The 15205-nt window shown below is 45.6% G+C and overlaps 2 long non-coding RNA genes across 2 annotated transcripts in view; one reads left to right on the top strand and one right to left on the bottom strand.

Moving 5' to 3' along the window:
* The window catches only part of LOC110015804 (uncharacterized), a 144917-nt gene that overhangs the window by 39307 nt on the left and 90405 nt on the right, over window positions 1–15205 (top strand). The window lies entirely within an intron of this gene.
* LOC144994783 (uncharacterized) lies at window positions 14458–14860 on the bottom strand. The gene is made up of 2 exons (XR_013658431.1): window positions 14749–14860; window positions 14458–14640 (listed from the first exon to the last, which is right to left on the bottom strand). It is a non-coding gene; the product is annotated as an uncharacterized LOC144994783 (long non-coding RNA).

Below are 15205 nucleotides of genomic sequence, written 5' to 3'. Positions count from 1 at the left end.
TATTTTGTCAGACTAGAATTGTTCCTTGGCACGTTTTGGTACACCTGTGGTGTTTTAAGGTTTTTCAAGAATTATAGTACTAATCATTTCCATTTCAGTTAATATTACTGTACAAATTAGTTTTTCATTCAATTCAATGTTCCATTGTTCTTTCCCCTCCTGGCCCCGTGTGTTGCTACGGCTATGCACACAGCAAACCCCCCCCACACACACACACACACACTAGTCGGTGCTCAACCAACTCCAACGATTGAGATTCTGCACATGGAAAAACTTGTACTCTGAATTTAAAATGCTTTATAAATTGACGAGAGACTGACTTCCCTGTGGTAAAACTATAAATATGGACTTGGTGCCAAAACATACGGCTGGCTTTTAAATTCATTTTGTTACGTGACATATAGTCAAATTTAGTAAACTAATGAAGAACAGAGAAGTCACTCAGATGTTTTCCTGGCTCCTTTTGTATCTCATTTTGGCCTCTGTACTTTTTGAAACCATGGAAACCTGAGATAACCTGCACTTTTCCTGCCGTAATATAAATAGCTACGTTCTTCAACTTTTTGTCAAGGTTTGATGAAGTTAAAACACTTCCTTCTAAGTTATTTTCCAGAGAAAATGTGTAAAAGAGAAGTTTGATATCCCGCGTTCCCTTTCCCAGACTCTCCTGAGACTGAGTCTAATTTCATGACACAGTGAAGCATCAGTGAGGCCCCATGTGTGATATCATTTAGAGGCATCTGATGTATTCCTGTCACAGACAGCTCATTTTGCCATCTTACTTATTTCTTTGATTTAGACGGAGAAATAGATGTTTGTTTTATTTCCAAGTGTCCCCTTGCTTGTTGGAGCGGCATTATTAAAATGTGGAGTTATGGTTCAGGAGATTAATAGGTAATGGTGAGCTTTAAAGGACTTTTGTTATGCATCAAAGTGTGTTTAAAGCCATCCGAACACATCTTTGTGCTCCTGTGGTCCTGATTTCAGAAACATCGGTTTTCAAGAGAGCAATATGACTAATCAATTGTATACGGTTCAGATTTGTAGTTAATGGTAACAAAAAAAAAAGAACTTCTGATTTTATGATCTGAGTTTGGTGTGGCATGTGAGATTGTTGGGCGGAGCAAACCCACCCCCACTTCCCATCATCCATCTGTTTACACTGTCTCCCGCTAGCTTACAGCCCCTCACACCCTCAACCCAACATTAACACAAATGGCAGCAACATCAGAGCCTCTCAGCTGTACAGTTTAGATCCAGATTCCAGCTCAGACCAGGAAAACAAAGACGCTCATGGATCTAATTGTCTGCAGGTAGATGATCAAAAAGGGGTGGAGCAGGAGGACATTGGCCCACCTGCTGTAGTTTGTACTTCACTACTAAGCACATTTCCAAACTGCATTTTTTCCTCTGCTCCTGATTCACAATGATTTGAATCAAGAAATGCTCACAAATGCAATTTTAAGCCTAATTACTTTATTTATGTCCTCCATCAGAAAAACTGCTAAAAGAAAATGTTAAAAACACCAAAAACACATTTTTCATTAGAGTTGGTCTTTTATAAAAAAAAACTTTGTTTAAAAATAAATAATACAACTTAGTTTATTATTGTTTTTTTGACAATAATAACCTTTTGTTTTCTAGCGCCAGTGGTTACACTGTTTACATGCTTAGTTTAACCAGGTTTTATGGTTGAATCTACACCTGAAAACTAGGCTCCTCCGCCCCCACCTGCCTGTAAAATATATATCCATATACGATGGACGATATCATCGTCCATCGTGATGGGTGACTGACATCCCGATGGGGAGACCACCATCGTGATGCCACGCCCCCGTCACGTTGCGCGTCGACACCATAAGCCGCGGTTACATGTACAAAATATCTTGATGGGATCAATGGTCGGATTAGAATCCAACCGTGTAAATGGGCCCAGAAAAATGTTTTCAGAATATAAAAACGTTCACTAAGGTCACACTTTCCGTCGGAATAAATCATTCGCACATGCGCAGTAGGGTTTGAAAACCGGAAGGATATAGATTCCGCCGAGCGGCTTATTTTTTTCAAACTTTATTGAATGTAACAATTCAATACAAAACAATGTTAAACAGCGCCGAGCGGCTATATACAGTGACATGTCAGCTCGGTAAAATACGAGACGATCTTCTAAACGTGCTTTTAATAATGTTACGGTTATTATGAAACACCTGTTCGCTCATCATTTGAATTTTAATCCGTGTGGTCAGTGCTTTTTCTGAACGAAGCCAGGATTAGCAGTATGCTAACACGGGCTAACAACATTAGCTTTGGGTGGTGCTGCTTGCTGGCTGCACGTAAACATGTAAGAATAACATCAGCCTTTATTTAGTCGGGACACGACTGGAAACACAAATCGGCGTGATTGTTTGAATGAAAGGACTGAGCGACATTTCTGCTTTGAAGCTCAAACCGCTGTGTGTGCTGACGATCCGAGCTGTGCTCAGACACACACTTTTAGACCCGGTTCTGAGTTCGGTTGCTTGTACCCATAGAGCTGCGGGACGGATCGCAGTCTTAAGTCTCACACACATAGCGCTCATGTAACAAAGCACCCCCCCCCCCCCCCCCCCCCCCCCCCCCATCAAACACAGAGCTGTAAGTCCGCGCTCCGCCGGTCCACTTCACTAGTGAAGTGCGGGAGCGGACTACTTCTTTTCTCTTTTGTTTGTTACTTTTTTTGTTAAAGTCACTTCCCTCAGTTTATACTGGATCATCGCGGATTAGTCATTAGTTGGGAAATAAAATGAAAAAAGCCAAAAAAACGAATAGCAGTTATATAAGAACGAAAAATTTAAAAATACCCCCCCCCCCCTCCCGACGATGTCATCTTCCATCCCGATGGTTGACAGCAAACATCGTCAACGGCCAATTTAGGGGACATCGCCCAACCCTAGTATTTACACAACATGCTTCAAATGTCAGAGTTGAATCTACATAAATTTAGGTTAAATGTGTTTCGCTGCTGTGTTCAGGATTCAGGATTATACTCTTTATTCAAAACTAAATCTCAATATTCTTCTAAATGTTTAGCATTCCTTTCATATTTGTCTACTTTTTTAATAAGATGGCAGTTTTTTCCTGCCATTTAAAAAAAAAAAAAAAAGAAATTTTCCAACCTCAGCTGAGCATCAGCAGCCCAGGAGTCTGTCATTGTTGAGATCCAACAGTAAGGCAGTTCCTTTTGGGAGCTTTCTGTAAAAGTTTTCTTTGCTGAAACCTCAGCAAAACTGGAATGAAACAGTGTTTCCTTTGATTTCGACCTCCCAGTTAAAGCTATCTTCTCTGTCCAGGCTTCCCACCTTTTTCCGTTAAATACGTCTGACTCTGCATATAAAAGGCAGCCGTTTACCATTTCCAATACACGGAATTCTAACTCCAAACTCCTGGGATGTTTTTTCACCTCATTACTTTGGAGTAGAGCTGCATCTCTTTGCATCCGTTTCCTCCTGAGGCAGAAAAAAAAACTCAACAGATGTCACGTGGCAACGATTGTTCCTCAGCTGCCACGGGCAACGCAACATCTCCCATCAATCAAAGCAGCTTGTCCCGACATGCAAACATGCAGTGAGCACACAGCATACATGCATGTGTTCACACAAAAAAACACAGGCACCATGTGACTTCATACACACTCAAACCATGGGGAGTAAATGGGCTGCAGTTGCTATAGAAACAGTCGAGTCCCACAACATCCATTCCAGAGAGCCTTCAGAGGAAAAAGAAGTGTTTGTCTCATTTTTCAGATGTGTGTCTCAACACCAGGAGACACAAACACTCAAACGCACACATACAAGTAGTGCATGTGAATGTGCATGAGTGTGTGGTGGATCTCCCCCTCTGTGATCACAAAGAGCAGCTCTCATCCCTGAGAATCCCATTTCACGGCCAGGCTTAGCAATGCTGCTGTGTTAAAGTGTGTGCGTTGGTGTGGTTGTGGGGATTACAGGGCCGCTGCTCATACAGGTCGGAATTATTTCAAATAAGATGTGAAATTCCTTCAACGCTCCACCGGCTGCCAATTGGAGGAGCTGAGTGTGAAGCGCGTTGTGTATCTAGACTCAGTTTTGTTTTTTATTAAACTGTTTTAAAACAGATTTACTGGTCCAACGGCGTTTTCCAAAATAATCCATGTGGTCTTCCCTGATTGGACCACCATGCTCCAGGCATTAGTGCAGTTAGATTGAAATATGCATAAATCACAGAGCTGGGAATAAGTTTTCCCCCTTCCTAATATTTCTGTTTTATCCTTGTTACACTATAATGATTCAGATCAGACAGATTTTGTTATTTCGCCAAAGCCCATCCATCCTCTTCTGCTTATCTGGCGCTTGGCCATGGGGCATCAGGCCAAGCAGAGATGCACAGACCTCCTTCTCGACAGAAAGTTCTGAAACTGCTTCCAGTTTTTCTGTGGGACTCCCAGGCTGCCGGGGAGACAGAGTCCCTTCAGGGCATCTGGTTCCTGGCACTTCCTCTGGGCCTAAACCCAGAACTACATGCCTGGAAAACCTCCCCAAGGAGGCGTCCGTGAAGCACCTACCCTCAGTGCACACTGAAGGTTCCTGCAGAAAATCATTGTTTGTAAAAAGTAGAGGTTTGGTCTGAGATCCCAAACCAGACCCCATCTCTACCCCCATCGTACCTAAAAATTCTGTCCATAAAATTGATGCACAAACAAAGACAAATGACATTCCTGCCAGTCCAACATCCACCAGGACTAAGTTCAACTGACTGTCGCAATACGAACCAAAGTCCTGCTCTGGTCGTTTAGAGAAAGGACAACCTTTAGTAGGGGCCATAAACCCCTTATTTTCACAGCACCTTCCGCAGAACACAGCAAGGGACAAGGTTTGGTAAAGTACATGTGTACTGGACAGACCCTCAAGCGGTCTATGTAAAGTGTAAAGCTGTCCACGACTGACGCTAACACTTTTCCTCCTGAATCAGAGGTTTGAATATCAGAAAAATTCTTCTCCAAAGTATTCTGGAGAATACTTTCCCTGAGAGGGTAAGTACTTTGATCCCACTGTGGTTGGAGTGCATCTGTGGGTCGCCCTTCTTGAAAAGAAGGACCACCACTCTGGTCTACCAGCCCAAAGGCACCATCCCTGAACACCATGCCATGTTGTAAAGGTGTATCACCCAAGACAGCCCCATGACATCCAGAGATATCATCACCCAACAACACCCATCTGCTAGCTTTTTGACAACCTCAGTGACTAGAGCTTAGGTGATGGACTGGCCCAATACTGGGTCCTAAACCTCATATTTTTCAGTGGAAGCCAAGTCGTCAGAACACATGTGTCAAACTCAAGGCCCAGGGGCCAAATGTGGCCCTCCATGTCATTTTATGTGGCCCCGCGAGAGCATAAAAGGTTTTAATTTCTTAGAATTAAAAATAAAAATTGGTGTGTATTTATTTATATCTAGGGGGAATCTGACTTGAAATATCAGTTCGGGCAACCATACATTAGGACTGTCCATATAACCTAACCAAAAAAATTCAAATTTAAAAGGATTAATGCTAGAGTAGGAAGCAAACTCATGTTTTCTATGTAACAGTAATTGTCACTTCAAAAAGTTGTAATAAATAAATAAATGAGTTGTTTAACATTAAGGAGTAGTTACATTTATCTTTCATTACATTTAGTTACATGTATAAGTTATATTTGGCCCTTTGAGGACAGCTACTATGCTGATGCGGCCCTCAGGGAAAATGAGTATGCATATGGTGCGTGATTGGAACTATAATCAGCACATTAAACACATTCATCTTTGCTGAAAATTTACTTTTTCTGCTAGTCCTATGTTCAGACTTCACGGGGTTTCTGGGGGAAACCTTTTATTACTGTTCTCCTTCACTCCCTCTGTCTCGCGAGGAAATATGACAAATTTACTGCATTCCTTTTTTTTTCATTCAACAGCCCTGTTTAATAAGCACAGGGTACGAATAAAAGAAAAAGTCACATTCAGATGTCTGGTCAAATATTCCCGTAGTGGAGTGGACTCAGTACAGATGAATATTTTTGCTGCAGTGCACTGACACTCATGTCTACATTATGGGGTTTCCTTGTTTGTGATGCCGACTTCACAACAAATAACCTAATTTCATCTTGCTAAGCTCTTCTAGGACATACCGTCTATGACCCCAGACTGTGATGTTGGGCTAGATCCTTTCCACGAACAGCCCCAGTCCACACCTCCAGAGAAAGTTCAGAGGGTAGAGTAGAGCTAGTTTGAGGTTTTATCATCCTCTTTTCACAGCTGGGGGCGGGACATGGCAAAGTGATTACTTTTTTCATGTGGAGGCGAAAGAACGTCCTGTGATTCTATACGTCAAATCTTCTGAGTCATGCTGAGGGGAAAGTCTTCAAAGGTGGAGGTCTTCCTTTAAAACATCACCTAATCCTGTTTTGTTGAAAAACTGTACATGGAAACCTTAACTGTGTAGAGGGAAGATTTCAGCGTTTATGACAGGCACATTTTAAACAACAGAATAATTATAACCCTTGTATGATAGTTCCACTTGACCATGCTGAAATCTGAGACTGTCATTAAACATAATCAACAACGATGTCTTATTAGAGGGTAAAGTATTCAACCAGCTTTTAAAATGCAATATTTATGACAAATTCCATTCAAGCGAGGACCAACAGAGAGCTCTGAGGCATTTCATCAGTTCTTGTAGAAAATAGACGAAATAGTTTGTTCCTCTGAGAACAGATGATGTGTCATCAGCTGCTGTCATCTCTGTAGTGTGTTAATTATTGATTATGACAACACGTCAGGACACGCAGCTGTGTTCTTTTACTTTTAAGACCAAGAAACACTTCACATATTTGTGTTGGTATGTTTGAAGTGAGCAGATCTCAGAAAGACACCATGGACAAAGACTTTAAATCTTTTAACAAAGGAACATCAGATCTGTGCAGTCATACTCAGAAATGATGTATTGGCAGTAAGCCCTACCGCTGCACCCGTACCGTGGTGCAGCGGTAGGGCGGTCGACCCATTATCGTAAGATTGCAGGTTCGATTCCTGCCTTGCACGCCCATGTGTCGAAGTGTCCTTGGGCAAGACACTGAACCCCACCTTGCCTCTGGTGGGAGGTTGGCAACAGTGTTTGGCAGCGGAGCCGCCGCCAGTGTGTGAATGTGTGTGTGCATGGGTGAATGGGACTGTGACTGTAAAGCGCTTTGGGCCTTCGTAAGAAGGTAGAAAGCGCTATATAAGTATACGCCATTTACCATTTTAAAAATATTTTTAGCTTTTACACATTCGCTTGAACAAGTATTTAACCATCAAAAGTGAATCAACACGTGTTTTACTCATTGACTGCTCATGAGAACTGAGTGGAATGTCACTCATAGAAAATAATTTACTTCCTGCTCCAACCAAGTGACGTCAACTCAGTCGCCATAGTGATATGGACACCACCATGTTGGAACCAGGCGATGTCAGTAAGCGGTGACTGGTCCTTGTCGTAAAATATCATGAAAAAAATTTAGGATAATCAGGAACGTGTTAAAATCGAGAGGTAGGGCTGGTCGGGTGGAGATCTGGAGACTGGGTAGGCCACTCCAGGACCTTGAAATGCTTGTTATGAAGCCACTCCTTCGTTACCCAGGCAACGTGTTTGGGATCGTTGCTGAAAGACCGTTTCATTTTCAATGAAACGTGCTGATGGAAGGAGGTTTTCTCTTTAAATCTGACCATACATGGCTCCATTCATTCTTACCTTTACATGAATCAGTCGTCCTGGTCTTTTTGCTGAAAAACAGCATGATAAAGCATGATGTTTCCACCCCCATGCTTTACAGTAGGTATGGTGTTCTTTGGATGCAACTCAGCATTCTTTATCCTCCAAATACGACGAGTAGAGTTCCTACCAAAAAGTTCTATTTTGGTTTCATCTGACCATAGGCCATTCTCCCAATCCTCTTCTGGATCCTCCAAATACTCTCTAGCAGACTGTAGACGGGCCTGCACGTGTACTGGCTTTAGCAGGGGGACACGTCTGGCCCTGCAGGGTTTGAGTACCTGGCGGTGTAGTGTGTTACTGATGGTAGCCTTTATTACTTTGGTCTTAGCTCTCTGCAGGTCATTCACTAGGTTCCCCGTGGGGTTCTGGTTTTCTTGCTCACCGTTCTCGTGTTCATTTTTGACCACACGTGACGTCAGCCATAGAAAATGACATCACTGACTAACTCCAGGTGTCAGATACAGTCAATGGTAGCTACATTGCTAGCTAGTCACTAAGTGTTTAAGACCATAAAACTGGTCTTTTACTGAACCGATATTTTACCATAGAACTTGAAATTCAGTCATGGTATCTAGACGTCTCTTCTCATTTTTTTTTTAATTTTTTGACTCAATTTCAATGCAGGAATGAGGATCTTCTTCAAAATCTTATGTTTTGTAGGTGCAAACAGATAGTTGCTAATAGCTAAAGCTTGACATCTGGGTCAAACTTCTGCTGTTGTGGTTTGGTAGGTGCTTTTTGTTGACATTGTAGGAGTGGTAGTGACAATTGTTCAAACTGTTTTGCCCCTTTTCAGCTTTAAGTTAGAATTTTGTAGCAAGGATAAAGAGGGACTGCATATATTCACGATATCTTGATGAAAACCTTAAAAGAGGAGCCATAAAAAGCATAACATTCAAGATTTTAGTCATATCAGGAAATATTCACCTTATCTTTGCTTGTGATCATGTCTAAATGCAAATTCTCCATGTAATCTTATCTGATTGTCAGATATCATCTGTGTTCCCTCTCAGTTTTTAACATTTATAGATGTCAGGGAGGATTTTAGCAGCTGCTGGGAGTCTTATCAGCACTCTGATCAGTAACTTACGAAGTAGAGATTGTTCTAGTGACATGTATTATCATCATTTTCTGTCGAAATCTCTTTAAACTGTACTCATTTCCAGCATTGACATTTATGTTTTCCAGCTTGAGACTTTAAAATCCTTTAAAACAGACCATCTCAGTTTAAACTCTGTTTTTTCCTCCAACCACAGGGATGTCATTTATTCCTCCGAGACACGTTTTTGTGTTGGCGCCTGCTCATGCTGGGTCTTCACAGCAAGGGTCTTGACAGCGACTAAAAGAGAACTTTGATCTAGTGGAGATCAGTCCATTAGGGCAAGAATCCTCTAATCATTTCACTCATCAATCGACAGGCAGAGCAGCTTGCCTGCTGTCTTGTTTTCTTCCCCTCTTTTAGGTTGTTGTGTTTTCTGGGCGCGGTCGATGTTACTCGCGGTCGCCACCTCAGGTGTCTGGATTGATCTGTCTGTTTGTTGCTCTCATACAGGAGTCATTTGCACCAAACATTACGCTTTTTATATAAAAATAGTTTGCTTGGAGCCACACTAGCAAGATTTAGCTTATACTCTTTACACTAGAGCGATTATCAGGCAATGTACAGGTGCAGGTTTATTTCCCCTTTCTATTCACAACATAGTATATTGTTAGAGTTCACGAGGCTGGACCCAGAAGCAGGACAGAACAGAGATGGTTGGTGAGAAAGAGTTTTTAATCAGTCCCAGTGGTGGTGGGGAAGTTCCGGCTTAGACGGCTGGATCCTGGACGGCAGATGAGACCAAAGGTGTGGAGGATGCTGGAGGCAATGTCTGAAGGAAACAGATTAACAGTGGATTAGGATTCTTGGCATAGGCATGAGCATAGGCATAGAAATGGTTCTGACAAGGTCTAGAGTTTAGCATAGGTCAGTACTCTACCGCTGAGAGCAGACGGACTGACATCGGCTGGAAGGTGAGGAGTCCATAAATAGGCTGAAGGTTGACGAGGAGACTGGAAACAGGTGAGGCGATTAATCCCCGGTAGGAGTGGGAGGAGCTCATAATCCTAAAAGGACCCCCCCTCAAGGGACGCCACCCGGCGGACGAAAACGGTCAGGGTGTAGGCGGCGAAACTCCCGCACCAGAGCAGGGTCCACAATAAACGAACGAGGCACCCAGCAGAGCTCCTCCGGGCCATAGCCCTCCCAGTCCACCAAGAACTGGAGGCCACGACCCCGCCGACGCACATCCAGAAGGCGACGGACAGTGTAGACCGGATGGCCGTCCACCAGCCGGGCGGGAGGAGGGCGTCCGGACGGAGGGCACAGCGGACTGGAGACCACAGGTTTGAGGCGGGAGACGTGGAAGACTGGATGAACCTTCATGGAGCGTGGGAGACGTAGCTTGACACTGGCAGGATTAATGAAAGAGTCCACAATGAAGGGTCCGATGAAGCGAGGTGACAACTTCCGTGACTCTGTGTGAAGGGGAAGGTCCTTGGTGGACAGCCAAACCTCCTGTCCAGGAGCGTAAGGAGGAGCTGGAGAACGGCGCCTGTCAGCAGAGGTCTTAGCACGCTGTGTAGCACGTAGGAGCGACTGTCTGGTCGCCGACCAGACCCTGCGACAGCGTCTGATGTGATCTGCTACAGAGGGAACAGTTAAGTCAACCTCTTCGGAGGGAAACAGAGGGGGATGGTAGCCCAAATAGGCCTCAAAAGGGGACCTTCCTGTGGCGGAAGAGACCAGACTATTATGGGCGTATTCTATCCAGCTCAGATGGTTAGACCACGAACTGGGGTTCTGGGAACAAACGCATCGAAGGGCAGTCTCCAAATCCTGGTTCGTGCGTTCGGTCTGCCCATTGGTTTGGGGATGGAAACCAGAGGACAAGCTGGCCGTGGCACCCAGTCCCTGGCAAAAGTTCTTCCAGACCTGGGAAGAAAACTGGGGGCCACGATCAGAAACAATGTCACAGGGAATGCCAATGGAGCCGGAAAACATTGTCAGTGAGGCACCTGGCGGTCTCAGTAGCAGTGGGAAGTTTGGGCAGCGCCACGAAATGAGCAGCCTTGGAGAATCTGTCCACAATCGTTAAGATGACAGTGTTCCCTTGAGAGGCGGGGAGTCCGGTGACGAAATCCACTGCTATGTGAGACCATGGTCTGGAAGGGACAGGAAGTGGATTAAGAAGGCCAGCAGGAGCTTGATGGGAGGATTTGCTGGTGGCGCAAATGGTGCAAGCAGCCACATAGGCCTTAGTGTCTGAGATGATGGAAGGCCACCAGAAATGCCCCTGGACTTGGAGTAGGGTCCGACGGAACCCCGGATGGCAGGAGAACTGAGACGCATGGACCCAAGTCAACACTTGAGACCGGACCGACGCTGGGACATACTTGCGATTGGGTGGTCCACCTCCGGGGTCCGGATCAGTGGCCAGAGCTTGCTGGATGGCGGTCTCGATCTCCCAGGAGAGACTGGCAAGCACACAGGACGGAGGGAGGATGGGACTAGAGGAGGTCTCTGGTTCTTCAGGGGAATGCAGGCGGGAGAGCGCATCAGGCTTCACGTTGCGTGACCCAGGGCTAAAGGAGACAGTAAAATTAAACCGGCTAAAAAACAAAGCCCAACGGGCCTGACGAGGGTTGAGTCTTCTGGCAGAAACGATGTATTCGAGGTTTTTATGATCTGTCCAGACTATAAAGGGAAGTTCGGCACCCTCCAGCCAATGGCGCCATTCTTCCAAAGCCAATTTAATGGCCAGCAATTCCCTATTACCAACGTCGTAATTGCGCTCGGAGTGTGACAGTTTGCGGGAAAAGAATGCACACGGGTGAAGCTTCCCATCTGGAGTGCGTTGGGAGAGGACCGCCCCCACCCCGGTATCAGAGACATCCACCTCCACCACAAACTGTCGAGAGGGATCGGCTTGGGCCAACACGGGGGCGGTGGCGAACCGGGTCTTGAGAAGGTTGAAGGCAACCTCAGCTTCTTGGCTCCAAAAAAAAGGAGTCTTGGGAGATGTCAGAGACGTTAGGGGGCGTGCAATGCTGCTGAAGTTGCGCATGAAGCAACGATAAAAATTAGAAAAACCAAGGAAACGCTGAAGGTCTTTACGGGAGGTTGGGCGGGGCCATTCCTTAATGGCAGCGACCTTCGTGGGATCCATGTTAACATGACCCTTTTCTATAACAAAACCTAGGAACGAGATCTTGGGGACATGGAATTCACATTTCTCCGCCTTGATGTACAGTTTATTTTCGAGGAGTCTTTGGAGGACCAAATGCACATGTTGGACATGGGAATCAAGAGAGGGGGAATAGATAAGAATGTCGTCCAGGTAGACAAACACAAACCGATTAAGAAAGTCTCTGAGCACGTCATTTACGAGTGCCTGGAATACTGCTGGTGCATTGGTAACCCAAAAGGCATCACCAGGTACTCGAAGTGGCCTAAAGGTGTGTTGAATGCTGTCTTCCATTCGTCTCCCTCTCGCACCCGCACAAGATGGTAAGCATTACGGAGATCTAATTTGGTAAAGACCGAAGCTCCCTGGAGATACTCAAAGGCTGAATTTAGTAACGGCAAGGGGTATTTGTTCTTTACCGTGATGTTATTGAGCTGGTTTAGCTCGTGCTGGTTTGCGGCGCCTTCCGTCCGTGAAACCAGGGTTCGAATCCGGGCTGCTCCCTGTTCCCCTTCTCTACCTCCGTGCCGGTCCCAAGCCCAGCTTGACAAGGTTGCGTCAGGAAGGGCATCCGGCGTAAAACATTGCCAAGTTTACCATGCGACTTGTTCGCTGTGGCGACCCCTGATGGGAGAAGCCGAAAGAGGAAGAAGAAGACCGTGATGTTATTGAGATGACGGTAGTCAATACAGGGCCGAAGAGACTTGTCCTTCTTCTCCACAAAGAAAAAGCCAGCCGCCAGGGGAGAAGAGGATGGTCGGTTTATGCCCGCAGCGAGGGACTCCATGATGTACCATTCCATGGCCGAGAGTTCTGGTCTGGAGAGACTGTACTGTTTGGAAGAAGGTAAGGTGACACCTGGGAGCAGATCTATGGCAATGTCATATGATCTGTGAGGAGGAAGGGTGGAAGCCCTTTGCTTACTGAACACCGCTGCAAGGTCATGATACACCGGAGGGACGCCAGACAGGTCTGGGGAAACAGGTGGCAAATCAGTAGTCTGTAAAAGGAAGGGCAGAGCGAAGACAGGTAGAGTGACAGTAAGGACTCCAACTTATAATGCAGTTTGTCTGCCAGTCAATGTGGGGATTATGCAAACTAAGCCATGGACGTCCCAAAATGATCTGGCAGGAAGTAGCCTGAAAAACATAAAACTGGAGAGACTCACAGTGGTTGCCAGAAAAACACAGGGTAACAGGAGTAGTCTGGTGCTGAATCAGAGTTAGAGTCTGTCCGTTAGCTGCACTGACCTTTAAGCAGGGGTCCAGGGGGAGGAGAGTTAGTCCAGCTTCAAGGGCTAGGTTCTTATTGATGAAGTTTCCCTCAGCACCGGAGTTGATGAGGGCGGATATGGATCGGGACCAGGACCCAAAAGAGAGAGTGACCAGAAATTCAGTTCTAGCTGGGGTTTGAGAGTCAGAGACAGTGCCCTTCAGTGTCCCCATGATCACTGAAGGGCTCTCTCTTTTGGCTTGAGGGGGCAGACTGCCAATTGGTGATTTTTACTGCCACAGTAAAAACATTCTCCTCTTGTCCGACGCTCCTCTCTTTCCTTTGGTGTTAAACGCGTCCTACCAAGCTGCATCGGTTCCTCAGGGGTTAATGAGTGAGCAGGAATATCGGCAGAAGAAAAAACAGAAGGGGGCGTGACCGGACGTGTGTCTCGGGAAGGCCAGCTGGGACTTGTAGTTTCGAGAGCTGCGGCGCTCGCGGAGGCGGTTATCAATCCGAATGGAAAGTGTAATCAAAGACTCAAGGGAGTCCGGTTTATCATAATGCAATAGTTCATCTTTGATTGAATCTGTTCAGCCGTTATAGAAAACTTCCTGTAGGGCTCGCGTGTCCCAACCTGCTTCCGTGGCTAAGATGCGGAAGTCAACGGAGTACTCAGCCACAGAGCGTCTCTCCTGTTGGAGACTGAGCAGTTTCCTGGAGGAGTCGTGGTACTTTTCTGGCGTTTCAAACACTTGTTTGAAATGCCCCAAAAAGGCTTGAAAAGATAATGGAGCGGAGCTGCGATTAGTCAGGAAGGCTTCTGCCCATTCCAGAGCCCGACCTCGCAATAAACCAACGACGAAGGCGATCTTGGCTTCATCCGAGGAATACATGGCAGACTGTTGCGAGAAGACCAGAGTGCATTGCAGGAGAAAACCACGACAGTGATCGGTGGTTCCGGAAAATGGATCCGGGTTAGGAATACGTGCTTCATGAACGGGCGAGGGACTCACAGGAGGCGGCTGAGGAGGAGGAGCAGCTGAAGCCGAAGGTAAGTGCGTCAGCGATGGTCTGAAGCAGAGATTGGAGTTGTGCTAGTTGCTGTGAGATGGTCTGTTGATTGTTTGACAGAGCGTCGATCATCTGTCCTTGTCGGTCCAGGGTGGAGGCATGGGTAGACAGAGTCTGATTAATGGGGTCTGAGCCTGCTGGGTCCATAATGGTCAGTCCGTTCTGTTAGAGTTCACGAGGCTGGACCCAGAAGCAGGACAGAACAGAGATGGTTGGTGAGAAAGAGTTTTTAATCAGTCCCAGTGGTGGTGGGGAAGTTCCGGCTTAGACGGCTGGATCCTGGACGGCAGATGAGACCAAAGGTGTGGAGGATGCTGGAGGCAATGTCTGAAGGAAACAGATTAACAGTGGATTAGGATTCTTGGCATAGGCATGAGCATAGGCATAGAAATGGTTCTGACAAGGTCTAGAGTTTAGCATAGGTCAGTACTCTACCGCTGAGAGCAGACGGACTGACATCGGCTGGAAGGTGAGGAGTCCATAAATAGGCTGAAGGTTGACGAGGAGACTGGAAACAGGTGAGGCGATTAATCCCCGGTAGGAGTGGGAGGAGCTCATAATACTAACAGTATATGAAAAGACTTGACATCAAAGCTTTCATGAGCTTTCCTGTTTGTTCAGACAACCATGCTAAAGCTATACGCGATAAGATGCCAGGAAGCTCCGGTTCCCTCTACTGGGTGTATATTACACCTGCAGTAATTTGATGAAAGATGAAAGAAAAAAGGTGTGTCCTTCAACAGCTTCTACTGCTTGTGTTGAGTTACAGATTCACAGAAACTAAGTAGTTAACAACAACAAAGACTGGACCTTTTGTACCTCCAATAAAAGCGCAAATTCTGTTTGAATGTGCAGAAAATGCAGATAAAAATCATTTAACTTGTTAGTTTGT

The sequence above is a fragment of the Oryzias latipes genome, chromosome 10 (assembly GCF_053564925.1).
Source record: "Oryzias latipes strain Hd-rR chromosome 10, Olatipes_Hd-rR_3.1".
NCBI lineage: Eukaryota > Metazoa > Chordata > Actinopteri > Beloniformes > Adrianichthyidae > Oryzias > Oryzias latipes.
Note: the sequence above shows the minus strand (reverse complement) of the source record. Positions and strands in the feature narration are given on the sequence as shown.